Here is a 19,826-nt window from a genome sequence, read left to right as displayed (position 1 = left end):
TTCTTGGGTCCCACTCGCCCCCTATTCCCCCAGACAAATCTCTCTCACCCATGGTACTGCAGCCACTTGGACACAAGTAAACACACAGAGGCTTGCATTATTCACAAACTATATGGTCTATGTCATGTAGATGTAACCAACCATCTTATTAAATAAGAAACACAGAACCAATGCAAAGAAGAAAGCCAAGAGATCAGAGCTAAGAGCCTTAACCGTCTGTGCAGCTAGCCTCTTCAGCCAAGAGGCCTACTTCCCGTGGTTTTGTCTTTATATAGACCTTCTGTTCTGCCTTCTCATTGGTTGTAAACCCAACCACATGACTGCCTCATCACTGCCTGTCTGTACAGACCTCCAGGTCTTCTATGGTTGGTATTGAGATTAAAGGCATGTGTCTCCAATGCTGGCTGTATCCTTGAACACACACAGATCTACCTAGCTCTGCCTACCAAGTGCTGGGATTAAAGGCATGCACCACCAATGCCCAGCTTCTGCAATGGCTTGCTATTAGCTCTGACCCTCAGGCAACTTTATTTATTAACATACAAATCACATTTTAGTACAAATAAAATATCACTATAATGTCAGGCCTCTTACTAGTTAGCTTTTATATCTTGAATTAACCCATTTCTATTAATCTATATTTTGTCACGTTTTCTGTGGCTCACTGATCTGCTGGTATGTTGTTTCTTGGGTGGCAGGCTGGCATCTCCCCAGACTCTGTCTTTCTCTTTCCTGTCTCTCTCCTTGGATTTCCCACCTGCTTCTAAGCTGCCTTAGGCCAAAGCAGCTTCTTTATTAACCAATGGGAACAACATATATTCACAGCATATAGAAAGACGTCCCCTAGCACTTCCCCTTTTCCATCTAATCAAATAGGACAGTTTTAGCTTTAATATAGTAAAATTATATATAACAAACAGTTATCAAGCAAGAATTACAGTTACAATATCTAGTCTATTTGTTCTTGGCAAAATTAAAGAAAATATTCTATCATCTATTGGTGCTCACGTGGGGCAAATTCCAAAGGCCTGGGTGGCTCCTGCCCTCAGCTTCCTCCCCAGCTGGCAGGTGCTTAAAGCTGCAGGTTACCGCATACAGAGTTCCATAAAACCAGGAAAAACCTACACAGTTCCATTTCTGAAAAGGAGTTAATCCTGTCACAGTTCCATGGCAAGTTTAACCCCAGACCAGCAAAATCGCTGTGAGTGGAGTGTTCCACCTCCTCCCTGAGTGCCAGCTTCCCAGTGTCAGCTGGCTCCCCGCCCTAGCCCTGAGGCTTCCGCAGTTTCACCTAGTTAAAATAGACAGTGTTGATCCAGCTGGGATCTCCCGCTCCCCCAAGCTCTCTTTCCCTCGACCCTCGCCTTTCATTACCCCCACTCATGTCCAGGCTGTTCATGTAGATCTCATTCCATTTCTCTGTCATTGGGCGATCCCTGTGTCTTTCTTGGGGTCCTGTTTTCCGGGTAGCCTCCCTGGTGATGTGAGTAGCAGACAATTCATCCTTGTTTCATGTCTAGTATCCTGCTATGAGTGCGTACATACCATGTTTGTCTTTCTGAGTCTGGGTTACCTCACTCAGGATGATTTTTTCTAGATCCATCAGAGAGGAGAACAAGGAATAGGAGACCATGGTAAATGAAGACCACATGAGAACAGGAAGAAGCAAAGTGCTAGAGAGGCCCACAGAAATCCACAAAGATACCCACACAACAGACTGCCGGCAATGGTCGAGAGACAGCCCGAACTGACCTACTCTGGTGATGGGATGGCCAAACACCCTAATTGTTGTGCTAGAAACCTCATCCAACTACTGAGGGATCTGGATGCAGAGATCCATGACTAGGCCCTGGGTGGATCTCTGGGAGTCCAATTAACGAGAATGAGGAGGGTTTATATGAGCGAGAATTGTTGAGACCAAGGTTGGATAAAGCACAGGGACAAATAGCCAAATGAATGGAAACACATGAACTATGAACCAATGGCTGAGGGGTCCACACTGGATCAGGCCCTCCGAATGGGTGAGACAGTTGATTGGCTTGATCTGTTTGGGAGGCATCCAGGCAGTGGGACCAGATCTTGTGCTCATTGCATGAGTTGGCTGTTTGAAACCTGGGGCCTATGCAGGATTGTTTGGCTCGGCCTGGGAGGAGGGGACTAGACCTACCTGGACTGAGTCTACCAGGTTGACCTCAGTCTGTGGGGAAGACTTTGCCCTGGAGGAGATGGGAATGGGGGGGGGGCGTTGGGGGGAAGGTGAGGGGGACGGGAGGGGGGAGAACAAGGGAATCCGTGACTGATATGTAGAACTGAATTGTATTGCAAAATAAATTAAAATAAATTAAAAAAAAAAAACCTCACTGCTTTCGAAGAATAAAAAAAAAAAAAAAATAGACAGTGGTTTGGAGCCATGCCTGCTGGCAGACCTATTGTCTGTAGAGGCAGAGAGGGGCTTAGAGCAGCCTGAAAGACTCCATGCCCTGAAGCTCCAGGGGGTCACCGGAAAAACTGCCTGCTGCCAGTGCTCACTCTGCTGCCAGCCAAGGCATCCAACAGGACCTACTTTAGCACTATACCAACACCTCCTTCTGGCTGAAAAGTCCTACTATACCCCCAGAACCAAGGAAAGGTAAGATAGGCAAAGCAGTGTCTTATTTCAAGTAAAAGTACTTGATAATTTTATATCTTAAAATTGACTAACAATTTTTGAGTAATTCTTGTAATATGGCCAACAACATTACCTCACAAGAATTTAAAAACTTTTTTGTCTGTATGATGAATGACATTCTCCTGGAAATATACAATCTTCCTCAGGCATATTTGGCCTGTACCATTTTGGCATTCATCATAATAATTCACACAGTGTTCAAACACTGGTTTAATAATAAGAACAAAGATGAGTCATTATTGGGACTGATACAGGCTTTAAAAAATAACAATGAAAGTTTACAGAAAAAGATTCTCTTTCTGGAATCTGCTTTAAAAAATAGCAATGAAAGCTTACAGAAAAAGAATCTCTTTTTTGGAATATGCTTTATGTTGAATGCATAGGGCCAGAAGGACAGAGAGGAAGGCTGAAGCCATATGTAGCAAATGTAGCAGTAAGTCTTTGGGGCTGAGATCTGTTACAACAGTGGAATACCCAGATTAAAATTCCTACACTCTCAGAAACGGAATACAGACCAATGCATGTTTCTAGGAATAATATCATAACATGCTATAAAAAACAGTCACCAACCATTCAGGCTGTATACAAACAGAGCACAACTGCTGCTGAACTCTCAGAAGTACCAACTGCCTTACCTTTAAAATGGCTAACTAATAAACCTGTCTGGGTTGGACAATGGCCTTTGACAAAAGAGAAGCTACAAGCTTTAGAACATCTGGTTCAAGAGCAGTTAAATGCTCAACACATTGAAGAATCTACCAGTCCTTGAAATTCTCCTGTATTTGTTATAAAAAAAAAAAGGTCTGGTAATTGGAGAATGCTGACAGATCTGAGAGCTATTAATAAAGTAATTCAGCCAATGGGCTCCCTACAGACTGGGATGCCCTTGCCCTCTCTGCTACCCAAAGAATCGCCTATAATAGTTATTGACTTAAAGGACTGTTTCTTTACCATACCCTTACAAGAAAATGATAGAGAAAAATTTGCCTTCACAGTACCTAATTATAACAATTCTCAGCCAGTCAAGAGATATCAATGGAAGGTCCTCCCACAGGGAATATTAAACAGCCCTACTTTGTGCCAATACTTTGTGCAAAAACCTTTGGAGATAATTCGTGTAAAGTTTCCACAATCCATAATTTATCACTATATGGATGATATCCTATTAGCTGATCCAAAGTTAGATACATTAGAAAGCGTGTTTGAAGAAGTAAAAAAAGGTTTGCCTACCTAGAGACTGCCTGGAGCCGCCGCCAGGACAAACAAGATGTAAGGTACCAATAAGCCACAAGCCACGTGGCAAAATATAGATTAATAAAAAATGGGCTAAATATAAGAGTAAGAGCTAGACAATGATAGGCCTGAGCTAATGGCCAAACAGTTTAAATAATGTAACCGTCTGTGTGTTTATTTTATAAATGGACTCTGGGACTGGCACGACTTGGTGGGACCCAGAAAGAAAAGCTCTCCAGCTACAATCTATCCTATATTTGTGAGTCTAAAGTTTCATTTCTACTTTATCTTTTATCATAACCACAGGAAATTATAACTATAACTATTTAGTCTTCAACTACATCAAAGACCCCAGAAGGGTATAATATTAACTAAGTAAACAGGAAGAGCATTCTAAGCAACTTCCAAATATCTAGAATGACAGAGACAGCTGGCTGTCTGGACAGTCATTCAAAGTTCCTCTGCAACTTTGGGACATCCATCTTCAGCCCACAGGCCTAGAGTTGTTTTGTTTTGTTTAGTCACTTCTCCCTGTGTCTTTTATGTCTGGTTGCCTCTTCTGAGAAGCAAGAAATGAACCTGAAGGACCATCTCGCCTTGTTTTGGCAAAATTTAGTGGGTGTTTTTCCATGGGTTCTGCATGTGCAGTCAATATAACATTTTGTCAAGCAGTAGAGGTAAGAACAGTTTCGTGCCCAAATGGCTAACTTTTGCCATAATGAAAGCAAACTTCACATGGAGTTTCTTCGATGCCTATCATCTTCTCTGAAGTAGATTCATACTGCCAGGAACAGACATGTCTCACTATCCAGAAAAGTCAAAGTTCTTAAAATATTTTAAATGCCATATTCTGCAGGTCTTTGAAGTATTTGAAGATTACCTACCTAATCGAAATATATCTGTGTATACCTAGAAAACTTAACTAACATGACTATAAGCTTGATTATAATGGATGACTATTAATCAGTATTGCTTAATTATACATTATAATTTCAAATGAGCTTCACAAACATAATATCTTAAACAAGAGTAGAAATATACATACAGTATAGCAAAATTAACTTTAAATTTGTATCAATAAACGAAAATTCATAGCAATGTAAAACATATTGAACAAGTTGTTGCTCTTTAAAGTAGATTCAATAGTCTACCCTTTTATCCTATCACCCAAGAGCTGGGATTAAAGGTGGGTACCACCACTGCCTGGCCTCTAGTGGCTATCTCTGTACTCTGATCTTCAGGCAGTCTTTATTTGTTAGAGCACATACAGAATATCAGCACATCATCTGCTGAAATTTGTTGTACAAAATACCTTTGAACACTGAAATCTCAGTATGGAGAAGTACATTCTGAGGTCTGGGCCTCACTCTTCTTAATGGAAAAGTATAGTAGGCAGGGAATCACTAAACTGCTTTAAGAGGAACTCATCATAGATTTTCCAGGTTAAAATCTATGGCTTCTAGGGTACTGTATGCCTTTAATTTTTTGAGAAACTGAGGCACTCCCTGAGGAAGTGAAGCACTGAGCCCACTTTGTGTTTCTCTGTTTGTTCTTTTCTTAGTCAAGCAGGCATGAAAGTGTGACATGACAATTGGTCTTAGATATTAATCTTGTGTACCCTGTAAAATTTACAAACATCATTATATCTTGGCAACTACATCTGTATGGATCCTGCCAATTGCCACTACATAGGTATAAAGGTATACAAATTCTGATTGTTCTCAATAAAATTGTCACAGCCACAGTCTTGCTGTGGCCCCTGCAACCAGCCTGGTTTAATTTCTTGGAGGCATATCAGGTGACTATGGGCACTTACAAGTGTTGATAGGAACAGAGACCTAAAATATGGGGATTTAGGAAAGGAAATACAAAAAAAGTTTAAAGACAAAGAACTCCTGGGAATTCTGTGCATATAAGAATCATAAGGCAAGATGATTCATTGGAGGTAAAAAGATGGGATAGGTGGGTTCTGGGGAACAGCATTTGTTTGCAGAAACTTTGCAGATTTCAAAGCTGAAGGAAGGAGTTAAAAACAGGACATCATCAGCTGATGAAATTCCCAGAGTTCATTAATGAGTTTCAGCCATCTTTCCCTGAGTAGGAAACTCTAGATCTCAGAACTTGGTCCCAGTTAGGAAGAGCAATTCAGGGAGAATTAGTTGCAAAAGAACCAGAGAAAATTCCTAGTGATGCTTTTCAGCTTTGCAAAGAAATAAAAACAGTAATAGATAAAAAAGGCACAGTTAACAATTTTTAAAAATGATCAGGAAAAAGCAAAACTAATGCTAGGAATAGAAGATGAATTTGAACCTGAGGATATATTACCTAGTGTCTCTCTCTGTAATGAGATGGAGGGTTTTCCTCCTCCTTACTCTGATTTTGCCCCCTCACCTCCAGCTCCAATTTCTTTGGCTCCTAAAACTTATCCTTCAAGTGCAGTTACTGATAACATGGAAACTTATTTTTAATGCTTTGCTGCATTTCTTTCTGAGGTTGTTAGGGATGTTTCTCACTCTCTATAAGAGAATCAATTCCTTTAATGTCATGGTACAGGTCTCCCAGGCAAGAGACTCTATTGAACCCAAGAGATTGGAGATGTAGGAGTATTTTCTCTTTTTCTGCTGAGTGAAGTGCTCAATCCTAATAGCCTAGAGTAATGAGTTAAAAACTATATATCCATTTAAGATTCTTCAGGATCTTAAGCAGGCTTATCCTCAGTATGAACCAACTGCTCCTTTTACATTGTCTCTTCTTGATTCTATTTCTGGGAAAGCTTTTCTTCCCTCTGACTGGAGGATCTTAACAAAGGTTTGTCTTACTGGGGGTGATTATTGACAGTGGAAGATTGATTATTCAGAAAGATTCCAGGACCAAGCTATTAGAAATCAACAAAATAATGTGCCCATAACTTTTGAAATGTTAACAGGATAAAGCATGTATAGTGATGCTCCTTGACAGATCACAGAGCCTCCTGAGACTTATGGACAAATCAGTGCATTGGTATTGCAATCGTGGCATAAGTTACCAAATTCTGGAAAAAAAAGACAGGAGAACTTTCTAAAATTAGACAGGAGCCTGACAAGCCATATCAAGGTTTTGTTTCTTGTCTTTGTAGGCTCTCAATCACCTAATGGTTGATAGGGAAGCAGGGTTGATTATTGTTAAACAGCTGATAATGCAGCATGCCAGGCTGCAATCTTTCTCTTTCAAAAGAAATGAGATATTAATTATTCAAGTCACCTCTATGCTGACATTGGGCCTCTCACACTCAAGGGTTAACTCTGACTACAGCCCTCCAAGGGCAGAAGATGCCTCAACTATTGACAGTCATTCAACAAGGAAAAATAAATGAAAATGACAAATATAGTCCAACTTTATGCCAAAAGTTTGTTGCTACTGCTTTAAAGAGAGCTAGAGAGCTATTTCCTCTCACTTTTATTGTACATTATACAGGTAGTATTTTACTTTCTACTAAAAATAATAAAATACTAAAAATCTATTTACAACAATGAAAATTTGATTAATTCTTTAAATTTGTATTCCTCATGAGGAAAAAATAAGATTTTCATTAAATACTTCATATGACTTAGCACTGGCTTTTACTATTTTATGCCCCTGAAAAAATATTAAAACATAGTAATCCTCCCACATACCCTGCTAAGCCTTTTTAGAAAATTTGCCAACAGTTTGATATAATACATGCCAAAGGCATTCCATATAACCTTCAGTCAGTCTTTTGTGGAAAGAGCTAATGGACAACTTAAACATTATTTAAAAATGCAAGGTAGTATGGCTATACTTTACAATATTTTATCTTCTGTTTTATTACTTAAATAATTTTTAAATTTGAACAAGGATGGCATTACTGCTGCAGAAAGCTTATGGGTCCCTCTGAAAAAAAATTTAAGGTCACGGTCCTTTGGAAAGATGATGTGCCTGGACATTTGAGTGGTCCTGATTCAGTAATTCACTGGAGGTGTGGTTGTGTTTGTGTTTTTTTCCTCAGGGTGCTGAGAAGTTAATGTGGATACCTGAAAGACTAACTCAATCTGTGGAATATAGATGAAGACATTCCAATGTAGATGTAACCGTCTTGTTAATAAGAAGCACAGAGCCAATGCAGATATGAAAGCCCAAGAGGTCAGAGCGATATTTAGAGCTAAAAACCTTACCCTTCACTGCTGCTGCTGTCCTCCTCAGCAAGAGACCTACATCCTGTGTGTTTGTCCTTTTTATTGACTTTCTATTCTGCCTTCTCATTGGTTGTAAACCTAACCACATGACCTCTTTGTCACTGCCCATCTATACAGACCTCCAGGTCTTCTATGGTTGATAATGAGATTAAAGGTGTGTGTCTCCATGCTGGCTGTATCCTTGAACACACAGAGGTCTGCCTAGCTCTGCCTCCCAAGTGCTGGGATTAAAGGCATGCACCACCACCGCCCAGCTTCTGCTATGGCTTGCTATTAGCTCTGACCCCCAGTCAACTTTATTTATTAACATACAAATAAAATCACATTTCAGTACAAATAAAATATCACCATTTTCCAAAGCATCTACAGAGTCTACACCTGAAAAAAAAAGAAAGAGATATATGTACATGTGTATATATAACCTATTGAGTCCACTTAGCTTCATCATATGTACATGTGTCAGGGATGATGATTTAGGATTGAATAACCTATGTGGGAATTCCTCCAGGGAAGAAACTGGTTCTCTCATTACTCAGAAGTCACTAACAACCTATAACTCTTAATACCCTGTTAGCATTAGCATATTAATTGCTGTTCTCATTATGCTGTTCTTGTTCAGGCAATCATATTGTTGAAAGTTCATGCATTTTTCCCTGCCCTGTCTAGGGGTCACTTTCAGCAGACATGCTGGGTCTCTGGATTTTACAATCTTTCTGCTCCTTCCATGAAGAAAACTTCCCTGAGCTGTAAGGTTTCTGTCACAAAATTATCATTTGAGGCTGAACATCCCACAGTCCCTATTTTATGCAGTGATGCATCTCAACATTCTCCATTACTGCAAAGAGGAAGTTTATTTGATGAGTGTGTGAAAGCTACACTTATCTATAGGTATAAAGATAAGCTCTTAGAAAACGTGTTCACATATATGTATACATTCAGACAACTGTACACCCTACCAAAAGGTATTTGTACTCTCATGTTTATTGATGAATTATACATTATAGCAATGAATTGAAATTAGCTTAGCTGTCCATCAACAGATGAATGGCTATTGAACATTGGCATTTTATATATAGACACATATATATGTACACACACATGCAAACACATATACATACTATTCAGCTCTAAATAAAAATACAATCACAAAATTTGGAGGAAATGTATGGTTTAGAATATATACTGTTAAGCAAGTTCATAAAAAAATCTCAGAAAAAAATTTTCTCCCTCACATGTGGAATCTAATCAATAATATGTGTACACATATAAACAGAATTACATGTGAGTAAAATAAGCATGTTGAAAAGAGAAAAAGAAAGGGTAAATATTAGAGGATGATGAAGGGTTGAATGCAGGTAATGGATATGAGTTATTAAAGGGATATTAATTTTTTTTTAGTTTTTTAGTGGATTTTTCATTATAGGTCATGAATAAGTATATAAAAATATATTTGATGGTGAAAGCATTAAGTTCACCGCAGAGCTCTACAACATCTGTTCCAAATGCTTATTCTACCTGTATTGTTCCAGAAATGTAGACTTTGGTTAATTTTGGTGTATAATGCTTTTATTTATTATCAAGATTTCTAATAATAAAATTTATAAAATTTTTCAAAAGTCAAAAATTAGCTTGATTTAGGAACCTGGTAATAGTAGGTTCACTTCTCAAGTCTGCCTTCTTTCAGTCACAGGTAGTTAGTGAGGTTTATAGTAGCATACTTGAATTCCTTCCTGTTGAGTGGACCTTAAACACAAATAAACATCTGTTCATATCCATACCTATAATCATGTGATACATATTATTCTTAGAAAGCAAAAGTGGTAAAAAGAAAAATCATGCTTATTTTGATCAAATAAAATCTATGATTAAATAACCAAAATGATTAAAATAACTAAATATAGACATTTTCATATTTTCTGGTAAAAAAATAAGTAAAAACAAGCTACCATCAAATTCTCATTCAAAAGAGAAAACTCTTTTGATGCTGCATATCCATGCACAGAAACAATATTTTTATTCAGAATACTTTTCTGATAAGTGTTTTTCTCAGAGCAAATTTAACAACTTTGTTTCCCAAGTTGTAAATTAAAGAGTTTGACATGGGAGCTACAATGGTATTAAAAAAAAAAAAAAGATAGAGCATTCTCTCTCCTCCATAGACGCATCTGGGGAGGATTTTAGATACATAAATGCACCAGATCCAAATAACAGAGAAACATCAATTAAATGGAAACTATAGGTGCTGAAGTCTTTAGAGCACCCCTCAGTAGTCTTTATTTGACTGGACAGAATAAAACTGTAAGGAGTGAAGATAATGGCAGTGGGCACAATGATGTCTTTTCCCCCTGTAATGAACAGCTCCATCTCTTTGATGTAGGTGCTGGTGCAGGAGAGCTGCAGCAAAGGGAGGAGGTCACAGAAGTAGTGGTTGATGGTGTTCCCATCACAGAAGGTCAGTCTCAGGATGCACCCTGTGTGGATCATGGCATCAGAACCTCTCATTGAGTATGAACCAAATCTAAGATGAGAGCATACCCTAGGGGGCATGGCAATTTTGTACAAGTGTGGATTGTGGATAGTCAACTAGCAATCATAGATCACTGATATCACAACATATCATTCAGAGACAACAAAAATGCAAAAGAAGGTGAAATGTGTCATACCTCTCACATAAGATATAAAATTCTTCCTTAGCACAAAGTTCATCTACATTCTGGGTATGATCACAGAAGAATAATAAAAGTCTATAAATGATAAATTAAAGAGGAAAGAGTATGTAGAGGTATAAAGGTAAGAAATCATCAAAACTAGAAAGTTCAAATTTCCTAGCATAGTTATCATATACACTAATCAAAAGAAGAATAGAAGGGGGGACTTGGAGGCTAGGCTGGTCTGTAAACCTCCCCCTGCCCAAAATGAGTTCTGTTATCAAATAGTCATTACACAAAGACATTCTCTAAGAAATCTTTGGAAACAAGAGTGGAAAGCATCTGTGGAAATTAAATGGCAAAGCAGGTCTTAGAGGAATAGCTACCCCTACAGCATGGACGTATGTGCTGTGGCTGTCTGAAGATGGACATCTTGAATTCACAGTACATGCTTTTCTTGCTACCATGATAATGAGAGCCATTGTCATCCCTAAATTTATCAGAGAAATAGCAGCACCCTACAGAACTGAGTGAGCCCCATGTTGTCAATTATGACATGACTAGGAAAAAGTCAGGAAGGAATCTGGGCTAGTACAGAATTTCCTGTCTCTCAGCTCATCATTTCTTCATTCCATCAGCCCCTCCCAGATGCAGAAAGAAGCTTTACCATCCCCATGCTGAAATCCCATTCAGACTTCACACTGATAGATTTGGAATCACAGACATTGTTTCCAATATGAAATAAAAGAACCAGAGCCTGGAGATGTTTAAGACACAGCCTTCTGTGTTAGAACACTCAAAATAAAAAAGTGTGTGAGATTTTTTCATGGAGAGGTAACAATGATGAAGACACTGAGACCATTGTGTTCATTGATCCCTGAGCATTCCCTACCTTATGTAGGACATTTATCTAGTCATTTCACTTGGATCTGTCTTTGAGTTAAATATTAAGTGAATGAAGGTTGGAAAATTCAATCGAAATTTATTTGTAAGGACAAAGGATATAGTTCAGCAGAGTTAGTCTTATTTAGGACACCTGAAACCCTGGATTTCATGATCAGCACAGCAGTAAAAATTAGAGATTCATAGAGTTTTATAATATAGTAGTTAAGTTTTTATCATATTCAGGAAGACTTGTGTGTGATATTATCTTTAATCTTCATGATAATCATAAAGCAGAAATTAATAGTATCTGACAAAGCAAATCTAGAAAATATTTAAATTATACTAACACTAAACAAACAAGAAAGAAAACAAAACAAATCCACAAAGGAAGATGACAAATTGGAAGAAAGAAACAAAATACTGCAAAAGATACAAAAGATGATTAACAAAATGGTAGATCAATGATCAATGAGAAGCATTAACTGCTCAAAATAACTTAGTCACTGAACATAGTTTTAATGATGCACATATATTCTGTTGACCAGAAACTCACTTAAATTTTAAGAAATAAAAGAGGTGGGGGGAAGTGAAGGATAGGAAAGAAATTGCCCTTTATTAGAAAACTCTCCAAAACCAACTTGTGCTGCCCATATAGTCTGGGATGTGTGACCTTTCACTGGAAAGTGATTAACTTACCAGGAGATTAGAGAAAACTGGTCCTTCTTTTCCTATTAGCTAACAATTATCAATCACTCCTTGGCTATGGCAGAGTCATGAGGTCAACTCCATGCCCCATGCTGGGTTTTGGTATGGTCTCGCCTGTGTTAGCACAGATTTTGAGCATGCTGTGAATTCATAGATGGCAACTGCCCTACTGTGTTCAGATCTTGCTTCCTTTTTGGTAGTCATCTATCACCTCTGGTTCTTACACTTTTTCTGCCTCCTCTTCTGAAATTACCTTTCAGTCTTAGGATAGGATACCATTCTTCCATCTCTATTTCTTTACATCTTGGCCAGCTGTGGGTCTCTGGGTTCTGGGTTATCACTGATCCTGTCAGATATCTAATAATATGTGTGTTAAACTAAAATTAAAATTTAGTGGGTTATACAATTAAAGAAAAAGGAATTCCCTGTGGCATAAGTTAAAGGAAATGGTAAGTTGCTATAGATACACGTCAGAATAAACTAAGTCAAAATAAGTGAAATGAGACAAAGAAGACATTTATATAATGACAGTCAGTTGAGGGGCATCTAGGTTATTTCCAGGTTCTAGCTATTATGAATAATGATGCAATGAACATAGTTGAGCAAGTGTCCTTATGGTATGATTGAGCATTCCTTTGGTATATGCCCAGGAGTGATATCATTGGGTCTTGGAGTACATTGATTACCAGTTTTCTAAGAAACCACCATACTGATTTCCAAAGTGGGTGTACAAGTTTGCACTCCTACTAACAGTGGAGGAGTGTTCCCTTTGATGGGGAATCCTACAGAGACAACCAAACCAAGCTAGTGGGAACTCATGAACTTTAGACCAACAGCTATGGAGCCTCCCTGGGACTAGACTAGGCCCTCTGCATAAGCAAGACAGTTGTGCAGCTTGATTTGCTTAAGGGGCCTCCTGGCAGTAGGATCAGGAGCCATCCCTGGTGCATAAGCTGGCTTTTTGGAGCCCATTACATATGACAGGACATGTTGCATAGCCTTGATGCAAGAGGAAGGGCTTGGATCTGTCTCAACTGAATGTACCAAGTTTTGCTGACTCCCCATGGGAGGCCTTACCTTTTTGGAGGTGGGAAGGTGGAGTGGGTTGTGGAGGTGAAGGCTAGTGGGGGCAAGAGGAGGAAAGAGAGGGGGATCTGTGATTGGTGTGTAAAGCGAATAAAAATTTCTTAATAAAGAAAAAAAGAATAATGATGATGGTAACACAGTATTAAAATGTATTTACTAAGGCTAAAATGCACATTCAAAATGGTTAAGAGTTTTCTTACCCTATCCTCTTGTCTCACCCACCAATACATAATACAATCTCTATCCCTGGAAATTCTCTGTTCAATCTGGCCAGGAAACCAGGTAGGAGATTTTTACCTTCGTTTCCACACTCTAATCATAATTCCCCAGGCTTATCACAAGGTCTGTAGTTGACCACCTTCTGTGGCCTCTCCTTCCTATCTGTCCCCACAAACAAGGAACTGACCAAATGCTCTCCTGCAGTCTCCTTTCCTCACTCTATCCCTTTGTTTTACCTCTCAACAACACCCAAAGCAGTCTCCCTGGAAACCCACTGGCCATGCTGGCCAAGGAAACAGGTAAGTGATTTCACTCCTCTTTCATTCCTTCAATTCCAAGTCCCCAGTAGCAGACAACTTTCAGGGGAATGTCTTTCCTCTCTTCTTCCATTCACTGTGGACTGCACAGATCCTCATGGAAAAGCCTACTTTCCTCTTTCCTGCACATCCTCTCAAATCTACTCCCTGCTCTTCTAACCCATCCCCATTCCCCAACAACTAAAAACAAACAACTCCCCATACCTAGAAACAAGTTCTACCCAGGAGACCTAGTAGTCACACCTGTCAGGGACACAGTAGCACTTCATACAAAACAATCAACAGCCACCTCATGCTCTTGAGATCCAGAGAGTGCCACCAAATCCAAGGGTCAGAAAAGCAAACCAACAAAGACATGACCAGAAATGAACATCTAGAGTTTCAATCATCCCAAACCCAGATGCCTATACTACAGTGTGTAAACACAATCAACAGCCAGGACAACATATCTCCACTAGAGCTTGGTATATACTACAGTAGGTTCTGAGAAATGAAATATAGCTGAAGCACTAGAAAAGGACTCAAAAACAGCTATTATGAATATGTTCAAGGACCTCAAACATGATATGATTAAGTCTGTTAGTGAAGTCTGAAGAAACACAGTAAAATGAAGTGAAAAAAAAAACTGTTCAAGACATAAAAACAGAAATAAAATCAATAAAGAAAACCCAAATTGAGAACTGTAAATAAAAACAAAACAAAACTAGGAACTCGTTCAAGAACCTCAGAGGCAAGCCTCACCAGCAGAATAAAAAATATGGAAGAGAGAATTTCAGGCATTGAAGACATGATAAAAAAAATGATACCTCAATAAAAAATGTTAAATCTAAAAAAAAATGCAAGTACAAACCAGTCAGGAAATCTGGGACCCTGTGAAAAGACAAAATCTAAGAATAATAGGAATAGGTGAAGAAGATGAAATCCAAGTCAAAGACAGAAAGTATTTTCACCAAAATCATAGAAGAAAATTTCCCTAACCTAGAGAATGGGTTTGTCTATCAAGGGATAAGAAGCATACAGGACACCAAACAGAATGGATCAGAAAAGAAACTCTCTGTGACACATAATGATCAAAACAATGTATGTACAGAACAAAGAAGGAATGCGAAAAGCTGCAAAGGAAAGAGACCATATAACATACAAAGACAGATCTATTACAATAACATCTAACTTATCAATGGAGACCCTCAAAGCCAGAAAAGCATGGATTGATGTCATACAAACTCTAAGAGACCACTGCTGCCAGCCCACACTACAATACTCAGAAAATTTTTCAATCACAACATTTGGAGAAAGAAAGGCTGCCCATAAAAAATATATAAGCAGTATATATCTAGAAATCAATCTCTGTAGGAGGCAATAGAAATACAACTTCAACCTGAGGAGATTAATTACTTAACTATACCCCCAAAATCACAAGGAATAAGTAATCTCAGATTTAGCAGTTCTAAAAGGAGAAGGGGACTCCACACGACAAAGACAAAATAATGGGAATCAATAAATACTGCTCACTAATAACTCTAAACATCAATGGCCTGAATTCTCCCAATAAAAAGACACAGACTAACAGATTCAATATGGAAACAGGATCCATTCTTCTGCTGCATCCAAGAACCTCAACATCAAGAACAGATATCATCTCAGGGTAAAAGGATAAAAATGATATTCCAAGTAAATGGACCCCCAAACCAAGCTAGTGTGACCATAGTAGTATCTGACAAAATAGACTTCAAACCAAAACTAGGCCAAAGAGATAGGAAAGGACACTATATACTCAACGAAGCCAAAAATCACCAAGAAGATATTACAATTCTAACCATCTATGCATCAAACACATGGACACCCAAGTTCTTAAAAGAAACACTACTGGTTTCTCAGAAAATTGGGAGTCAATCTTCCTCAAGACCCAGCTATACCACTCTTGGGCATATACCCAAGGAATGCTCAATCATACCACAAAGATACATGCTCAACTATGTTCATAGCAGCATTATTCATAATAGTCAGAACCTGGAAACAACTTAGATGCCCCTCAACTGAAGAATGGATAAAGAAAATGTGGTACATATACACAATGGAGTACTACTCAGCAGAGAAAAACAATGACATCATGAGGTCTGCAGGCAAATGGATAGAACTAGAAAATATCATCCTGAGTAAGGTAACCCAGACTCAGAAGGACAAACATGGTATGTACTCACTCATAAGTGGATGCTAGATATAAAGCAAAGAATAACAAGACTGCAACCCACAGCTCCAGGGAGGCTAGATAGTAAGGAGACCCCTAGGAATGGTGCATAGATTGCCCAATGATGGAGAAATTGATGAGATCTACATGAGCAAACTGGGGGTTATGGGGGTAATGGAGGGCAAGGGACAGGGGATGAGAGCTTAGAGGGGTGGGAAGTTCAAGCTAGAATGGGAACAGTGTGGGAGAGCAAGGAAAGAGATACCATGATAAATGAAGACACTATGGGAATAGGGAAAAGCAGAATGTTAGGTGGGTTCCTAGGTATCCACAAGGAGGACTCCACCATAGACTACTGGCAATAGTCGAGAGGGTGCCTGATCTGGCCTATTCTGGTGATCGGATGGCTGAATACCCTAACTGTCATCATAGAACAGTTATCAAGTGACTGAAGGAAGCAGATGCAGAAATCCACTGCTGGGTCCCAGGCAGAGCTCCAGGAGTCCAACTGATGATAGAGAGGAAGGATTCTATGAGCAAGAGATATCAAGACCATGATTGGAAAAAGTACAACTAGCCAAACTAGTGGAAACACATGAACTGTGGACCAATAGCTGAGGAGACCCCATGGTACTGGACTAGGCCCTCTGGATAAGTGAGACAGTTGTTTAGCTTGAACTGTTTAGGGGGCCCCCAGGCAGTGGGATCGGGACCTGTCCCTAGTGCATGAGCCGGCCTTTTGGAAACTAGTGCCTATGGTGAGACACTTTGTGCAGCCTTGGTGAAGGGAGGAGGGGCGTGGAGCTGTCTCAACTGAATTTACCAGGCTCTGCTGACTCCCCATGGGAGACCTTGCCTTGGAGGAGTTGGAAATGGCGGGTGGGTTGGGAGGGAATGCTGGGGGCCAGGAGGAGGGAAGACAGGGGAATCTGTGGTTGGTATGAAGTCTCTTAAAAAAAATTAATGCAAAAGAAAGAAACAGTACTGTAGTTAAAATAACATATTGACCCTCACACAGAGATAGTGGATCTAATATATAACTCTAGCCAATAAACAGGTCATCCAGAAAAATATAAACATAAAATTGTTGGAGCTAAATAACATCATAATCCAAATGCATCTAAAAAATATTTACAGAGTATTTCACCTCAAAACAAAAGAATATAACTTCTTCTTAGCAGCTCATGGAAACTTCTCCAAAACTGACCACATACCTGGACACAAAACAAAACTCAACAGATACAAGAAAATTGAAATAGCAACCTGCATCTCATCTGACCACCACCAATTAAAGCTGAACATCAACAACAACAGAAACAACAGAAAGTTTATAAACACCTGGAAACTGAGAAACTTATTACTGTATGAAAAAATGTTCAAGACAGAAAGTAAGAAAGAAATTGAAAACTTTTTAGAACTGAATGAAAATAAATAAAATAGAGCATATCAAATTTATGGGACATAATGAAGGTGGTTCTAAGAGGCAAGTTCAGGGCATTAAGTGCCTCATTAAAAAACTAAATGTATAGATCTCATATTAGAAACTTAATGGTATACCTAAAATCACTTAAGCAGAAGGAAGAGTTAACACCCAGAAGGATGAGACAGTAAGAAATAATGAAACTCAGGGCTGAAATCAATAAAACAGAAACAAACAAACAAACAAATGAAATAATAAAGAAAATCAATTAAATAGTTGGTTCTTTGAGAAAATCCATAATATTGACAAACATTATCCAAATTTACTAAAAGAAATAAAGAAAAGATCCAAAAGAGACAAGCCGGGCGGTGGTGGCGCACGCCTTTAATCCCAGCACTCGGGAGGCAGAGGCAGACGGATCTCTGTGGGTTCAAGCCCAGCCTGGTCTACAGAGCGAGATCCAGGAAAAGGCGCAAAGCTACACAGAGAAACCCTGTCTCAAAAAACCAAAAAAAAAAAAAAAAAAAAGAGACAGAAAGGAAAACATAATGACACCAAGAGACTACAGAAAATCATAAGAACATACTTTAAAAACTGTATTACAAAAAATCAGAAAACCTAAAAAAATAGATTTTATTGCTCTATACCACCTATTAAAGTTAAATCAAAATCAGATAAGTTATTTAAACAGACCTATAACTCCTAGATAAATAAAAAATGTCATCAAAAGTCTCCTAATCAAAAAGATCCCAGAAACAGATAATTTTAGTGCAGAATTCTACTGGACTTTCAAAGAAGAGTTAAAGCCAATGCTCCTCGAATTATTCCACAAATTAAGAAAAGAAGAAACTTTGCCTAATTCATTTTATGAAGTCACAGTTACCCTGATACTTAAAGCACATAAAAACCTAACAAAGAAAGAAAATTACAGACCAATTTTCCTTATGACCATTTACACAAAATTCTTAATAAAATACTTACAAACTGAATATAAGAACACATCAAAAACATCCACAATGATCAATTAGGCTTCATCCCAGAGACACAGAGATGGTTCATCATATGAAAATCAGCAAATGTAATCAACTATATGAAAAGATTGAAAGACAAAAACACGTATCATCTCATCAGATGCGGAAAAAGGTATTTGACAAAATCCAGCACCCTTACGTGGTAAAAATCCTCAAGAGACTAAGGATGAAAGGAACATACTTCAATACACTAAAAGTGATTTACAGCAAGCCCAAAGCCAACATCCAACTAAACAGAGATAAAGTCAAAGTTTTTCTCCCTAAACCAGGAACAAGACAATGGCTGTCCACTCTCTCCATACCTATTCCATATAATACTTGAAATCTTAGTTATAGCAATTAGACAATTGAAGGAGATTAAGGAAATAGAACCAGAATGTGGGAAACACAATCCCACTTTGCCCCAGGGTACTCTTGAGGAGAGAGGGATGAGAAATATTTAGATAGAAAGATAGAGGGGAGAGAAGATAGAAACACAGGATAGCATCAGGAGGGCCTGGATCAACATCCACCAGCCCCTTCTGTCTCTTCTAAAGGGATTTTTATAGGAATGCCAAGGGGTGGGACAGAAGATCTTCCCCTAGCTCAGCCAAGTACAGACCCTTCCAGTCACCTGATAACCATGCATATGGTCAATCCATCTTTTAATGCAGTCCTGATGTGTAAAGCAAGCTCAGATCTTACTGTGAAACTTCTATGGGCCTCCACACTAGAGGAGGAAGAATACAAAGTAACTTTATTTGAAGATGATATGATTGTATACATGGGTGGCCCTAAAAAATCCACAAAGAAACTCCTATAGCTGGTAAACACTTTCAGCAAAGTATCAAGACACAAAATTAATACACAATAATCAGTAGCAAAGCAAATCATATGTATAAATGAAAAACAGACTGAAAAAGAAATCAGGGAAACAATATCTTTCACAATATCATCAAAAACATAAAATGTCTTAGGGCAATGATAACCAAACAATTGAAAAACTTATATAATAAAAAATTTTAAGGCATTTAAGAAAGAAATTGAAGATGGTGTCAGAAGATGAAAAGCTCTCCCATGCTCAAGGATTGGTAGGGTAAAAAGGGCCATCCTACTAAAAGCAATCTACAAATTCAAAGCAATTCCTATCAAAAGTCCAATACTGTTCTTCACAGATCCTGAAAGGACAATTTTCAGCTTCATAGAGAAACAAACAAACAAAAATGAAAATAGCTGAAAACATCTGAATAATAA

The 19,826-nt window shown here is 38.5% G+C and overlaps 1 pseudogene; it reads right to left on the bottom strand.

The window, feature by feature from the left end:
* Positions 1–10,111: 10,111 nt before the first annotated feature.
* Positions 10,112–11,047, bottom strand: LOC128103653 (olfactory receptor 8B3-like; annotated as a pseudogene).
* Between the last annotated feature and the right edge of the window lie 8,779 nt (positions 11,048–19,826).

Source organism: Peromyscus californicus, unplaced genomic scaffold (genome assembly GCF_007827085.1).
Source record: "Peromyscus californicus insignis strain IS unplaced genomic scaffold, ASM782708v3 Scaffold_11__1_contigs__length_118956290, whole genome shotgun sequence".
NCBI classification, from domain to species: domain Eukaryota; kingdom Metazoa; phylum Chordata; class Mammalia; order Rodentia; family Cricetidae; genus Peromyscus; species Peromyscus californicus.
The sequence above is the reverse complement of the archived record's forward strand: the minus strand, read 5'-3'. Positions and strand labels throughout refer to the sequence as shown.